A 6,002-nucleotide genomic window follows, 5' to 3' on the forward strand; every position below is an offset into this window, starting at 1 on the left:
TACCTCAGATTACAACAGGATCTGGACCAGATGGGCCAATGGGCTGAGAAGTGGCAGATGGAGTCTAATTCAGACAAATGCGAGGTGCCACATTTGGGAAAACAAATCTTAGCAGAATTTATACACTTAATGGTAAGGTCCTAGGGAGTGTTGCTGAATAAAGACACCTTGGAGTGTAGGTTCATAGCTCCTTGAAAGTGGAGTCACAGGTAGATAGGATAGTGAAGAAGGCATTTGGTATGTTTTCCTTTATTGGTCAGAGTACTGAGTATGGGAGTTGGGAGGTCATGTTGGGCTGTAGAAGTTATTGGTTAGGCCACTGGTGGAATATTGTGTGCAATTCTGGTCTCCTTCCTATCGGAAAGATGTTGTGAAACTTAAAAGGATTCAGAAAAGATTTACAAGGATGTTGCCAGGGTTGGAGGATTTGAGCTGTAGGGAGAGACTGAACAGGCTGGGGCTGTTTTCCCTGGAGCATCGGAAGCTGAGGGGTGACCTTGTAGAGGTTTACAAAATTATGAGGGGCATGGATCGGGTAAATAGACAAAGTATTTTCCCTTGTGTGTAGGAGTCCAGAACTAGAGGGCATAGGTTTAGGGTGAGAGGGGAAAGATATAAAATAGACCTAATGGGCAACGTTTTCACGCAGAGGGTGGTATGCGTATGGAATGAGCTGCCAGAGGAAGTGGTGAAGGCTGGTACAATTGCGACATTTAAGAGGCATTTGGATGGGTACATGAATAGGAAGGGTTTGGAGAGATATGGGCCGGGTGCTGGCAGGTGGAACTAGGTTGGGTTGGGATATCTGGTCGGCATGGACGGGTTGGACGGAAGGGTCTGTTTCCATGCTGTACTTCTCTATGACTCTATGACTGAGTTTCAATGTCTTTGATGAAATGTTAATTTTGGTGCAGTCTCTCTCTCTCTCTCTTTTTATCTTACATTGGTTTCAGCTTGGCTCAAATTGGTCAGGTTCCTGATGAAAGGCTTTTGCCTGAAACGTCAATTTTCCTGCTCCTGGGATGCTGCCTGATCTGCTGTGCTTTTCCAGCACCACTCTAATCTTGACTCTAATCTCCAGCATCTGCAGTACCCACCTCCACCTAGGTCACTATAGTGGTCATGCTAAGTTTATGTTTATTTCTATTTAAAACTATTTTCCTCAACGAAGTTAAAAATCACACAACACCAGGTTATAGTCCAACAGGTTTTTTTGGAAGCACCAGTTTTCAGAATGCTGCTCCTTCATCAGATAACTAATGGGGCAGGACCATAAGACACAGAATTTATACAAAAGATCACAGTGTCAAGCAATTAAAACAATATATTGAACAATACTGTTGAATATATTGTTTTAATTGCATGAGTTTGATAAATATATCATTTTAATTGCATGACACTGTGACCTTTGCTATAAATTCTGTGTCCTATGATCCTACCCCAGTAGTTACTTGATGAAGGAGCAGTGCTCTGAAAGCTAGTGCTTCCAAATAAACCTGCTGGACTATAACCTGGTGTTGTGTGATTTTGAACTTTCTTTGCCCCAGTCTAACACCAGCACCTCCGTATCATTCGTTGATGAAGGTCTCAGGTTTTAAAATCACATGATGGAAAGTGAAAATTGACGGTACATATGATGATTGTGACAGAAGGATAAGGAATTGAGATATTTGGAAAGAAAGATCTGTATTGTAAAATCAGTATATGTTCCACTTTGAACACATTAAATTGTTTTCAACTAAATTGGTGAGCTGTCAGTTACGTTTATTTGTTCATTAAGTTAGTAGTAACTAAATTGGGTACTCCAAGTTAATTTTACAGGACCAAGCTCTCAGCTATCATTGTTATCTCTGAGTTAGCATACTGTGGATTTAATTACCACATTGAAACCTAAACATATCATCTAAACTGAAACCCCAGGACAGTATTGAGAGAGTTCTACATTGGCTTTTAGACCTGATGTTAAATAGAGATCCAATACACTCTCTCAGGTGGTTTTAAAAGAATGCATCCCACTTGGAAGATTCGGAATGCTTCCTGGGCTAATACTAATGCCCAACCAACATCATAGACAGTTGACCTGATTGTTACTAATGTTTCTGTAACCTTTGGCACACCTCATGCAGCACCATGGGAAGAGATGAACTGCTGTCACGAAATAATCTCTGGACATAACACCCATTGAGAATCCTGGAATGTGACATCCCTTTTAAATCATAGTTCAGCCTAGTTATACTTCAAAGCACAAAAGTGAAATTAGTTTCCTGAGAGTGACAGGTGCAGCTGCACATTGGCACTGACTTTTCCAATCTCACACACAGGCCTGGCAAATCTGACTTCATATAGCGCCAGAACCATCCCTTTTTGACTGGTGCACTCTCAAATATTTCATTAACATTCAGTTCACCTCTTCCCGTATTGATCTTGTCTTCATAGGGCACTGCAGTATATGCTCCCACATCACTCTACGCATTATGTGACTGCTTGTGGGTCATAATGAGAAAATGGACCCTCTGCACGTCAACTAACATTGAATTTCAGCCTGGCTTTGTGACAATGTTATATCAAACTGGAAATACATGAATTTGTACAACATTTAGCTAGTGTGTATTTAGTGTGCTGGAATGTTCACGTATTATTGGGCATGTCTTAATTGGCACCAAGTTCTATTCAACTACTACCTCTGCTCTCGTTGACTTACACTATCTCCCAGTGAAGTAATGTCATGATTTTAAAATTCTCAACCTTGCTTTCAAATTGCTTCATGGCCACACAATCTCTCATATCGGTCGTCACCTCCCATTCTACAACCTCCAAAATGCTGGAGGTTGTAGAGTGGTAGGCAGTCCTCTAGCTCTGGCCGATTGAGTTTCACTGATTTTAATTGTTCCAACATTGGCTGCCATTCCTCAGTCCCAAGCTCTAGACCAAAGGGGAGGAACCTTTTCATGTTGGAAGGCCACATTATGTTAGTTGTAACCTAATAAGGCCGCATCCAAGAAACTTCAATTATATATTCTTCAAAATTCATGATATTTTGTAAAAATCTAAATACTATGTACTAACCAACTAAAAAGATGAAAAAAAATGTTAATTCTAAAGTTAACTAACCTTTTAATGACTTTGTTGTGACTGCTTTTTGTAGGAAAGCATGTGAATATTTGGTTACAGCAGGGAGGTCTGCAGTTTCAGCTGATCCTGTAGATGGGTATCCGTCATTTGTGACCTTAAAGGCATCTTGATTTTGGTTACGTAGGAGAATGTAGATTCGCAGCAATAAGTGGTTGGAAAGCAAGAAAACATTTTTCGTGCATGTTGATGAAGGCATGGGGATTCTATTGCATTTTTCCATATTTCAATCAGATCTTTCTTAGCATCAAATAAGGACTTTAAAATGTCTTCTTCTGAGAGCTCAATCAATTCCATCCGTAGTTCTTTAGGAGCATTGGAGCCATCAACTAGGTGAGGTTGAAATGCTAATTTGAGTTTGATGTCATGACTCTCAAAGTTGTATTCTCCAGTTAATAAGTCTATAACAGCTGCATATTCTTCACATGATTTGCAAGAATCCTCCTGTTCATCAATGACCTTTGCTAACTGGGGAAAATGGTCATCCAAAATTTCCTTTTGAAGAAGAGTTTTGAAAAAAGATAGCTTTTTTCGAAATGCTTGGATTTTTTGCCACATATCGTATATAGACCTAGGTTTACCTTGCAAAGAAATATTCAAGTCATTTTGTTTTGACATGTCACACAGAAATGCAGCATTTCTACAGAAATCTTCTTTCACTAATTCGTACTGATGACTCTGTTCTTCATAAAATTTAATTATCTGTTCTCGCAAAGATAAAATTTGTGGTAACACCTGTCCCTGCAGGTGTCGAAATAGCCCTTATGACTTACCAACTTTTTAATTGTGGCGGCCAGTCTGTGAGGAGTATTTCATTGAATTTCCTTTTACTCTCTAGTATTTTAAATACATTCATTTTAAGATTAAAATAAAAATAATAAAGGATGAAAAAACATATTAATCAAAATTAAAAGATTTGTTCTGCAAAATTTGGATTCATTCAAAAGGCCATACAAAATAGCCGAGAAAGCCGCATGTGGCCTTAAGGTCGTTGGTTCCCCACCCCTGCTCTAGACAATCCTCCTACATCTCTCTCCCTACTTTAAGACACTCCCTAATGCCTAACCTCAGTTAGCTCAGTTGCTAGTTTGCAATGCCAACAGTTCTGTGGGTTCAGAACCTGCAGTGGCTGAGGTTACCATGAAGGACGTCCCTTCTCAACTTCTCACCTGAGATAAAGTGATCCTCAGATTAAACTATCACCAGTCATCTCTCTCTAATGACAGAGCGGGACTATGGCGAATTCACCTTTTATTACTTTGACCAAACCTTTGATCATCTGACCCAATATCTTCTTATGTCGCTTAGTGTTATATTGTGTTTTATGTTGTTTCTACGAAGTGTCACAGAAAGCTTTATTTTAAACAGAAGTTATTTTTGCTTACTCCTGTATCAGCGTGCCATTAGACAGGTGCATTGAGGTCAGATATCACAGAGTTCATGATATTACAGAGGTGGTGATATTACAAGGGTGGTGATATTAGAAGGGTGATGATATTACGGGGTGGTGATAATATAAGGGTGGTGACATTACAGAGGTGGTGATACTACAGGGTGATGATATTACAGGAGTGATGATATTACAGGGGTGGTGATATTACAGAGGTGGTGATATTATAGAGATGATGACATTACAGAGGTGGTGATATTACAGGGGTGATGATATTACAGGGGTGGTAATCTGGGTGCTCCGGTTTCCTCCCACAGTCCAAAGATGTGCGGGTCAGGTGAATTGGCCATGCTAAATTGCCCGTAGTGTTAGGTAAGGGGTAAATGTAGGGGTATGGGTGGGTTGCGCTTCGGCGGGTCGGTGTGGACTTGTTGGGCCGAAGGGCCTGTTTCCACACTGTAGGTAACTAATCTAATCTAATATTACAGGAGTGGCGATATTACAGGGATGGTGATATTATAGAAATGATGACATTACAGATGTGGTGATATTACAGATGTGATAAGATGACAGACGTGATGACATTACAGGGGTGATGATATTATAGAGATGGTGACATTACAGAGGTGGTGATGTTACATGGGTGGTGATATTACAGGGGTGGTGTAGTATTTTGTCTCTAAGTCTGCTGTGCCACCCAATAAGATTGTGGCTGATCGGGGAAATAGCTGGGATGTCACTGCTAGAGAGAGGAGGACAACTGGCTGTCACTGGGAAGGGGAGGCTGGCTGCAAATTGTGGAGGACAGCATGGTGTTGTGACTAGGGGAATTGGTGATGGAGCTGAGAAGGAGGTTGAGGGAAGTGGGGGAAGGCTGTGACTGAGGTAGGGCATTCTTCTTAGAAAGCATCTCTGCTCCCTAAAGAAAATACAAATGAGCAACTTGTACCCTGAGCTTAGTGCTCTGAGTAATGTTGGCCATCACTCTCACTGTGCTGTTTATTTGAAGGGAGGCCCAGTCTGAATGCTGTGCTTTTGTTTCCATCAGGCCACAAGGTAAAGGAGTAGATTCAACCCATCAAGTCTGCCCTGCTAATTAATCATGGCTGATATGTTTCTCAACCCAATTCCCCTCCCTTCTCCCCATAACCCTTGACTTTATTACTATCTATCTCTGTCTTAAATACACTCAATGACCTGTAACCCTCTGCAGCAATGAGTTCCACAGTCTCCCTAAAGAACAAACCAACACTTGAGATGCAAAGCTTGGACAGAAGAGGGAGCGTCAAGCAACAATCGCAATAAGTAATTATAAAGCACCTTCAACCTGAAATGCTTCAAGATACTTGACATGAGCATCATTAGATTAACTCCAACCCTGCACCAGCCAAGAGTGCAGGAGACCAAACCCGTGGTCAAAAAAGTTAGTTTTAGAAGCATGTTATGGAGTGGCTACAATTGGGAGTGTGCAAGAAGCCAGGAG

The sequence above is a fragment of the Hemiscyllium ocellatum genome, chromosome 29 (genome assembly GCF_020745735.1).
Source record: "Hemiscyllium ocellatum isolate sHemOce1 chromosome 29, sHemOce1.pat.X.cur, whole genome shotgun sequence".
Classification (NCBI taxonomy): domain Eukaryota; kingdom Metazoa; phylum Chordata; class Chondrichthyes; order Orectolobiformes; family Hemiscylliidae; genus Hemiscyllium; species Hemiscyllium ocellatum.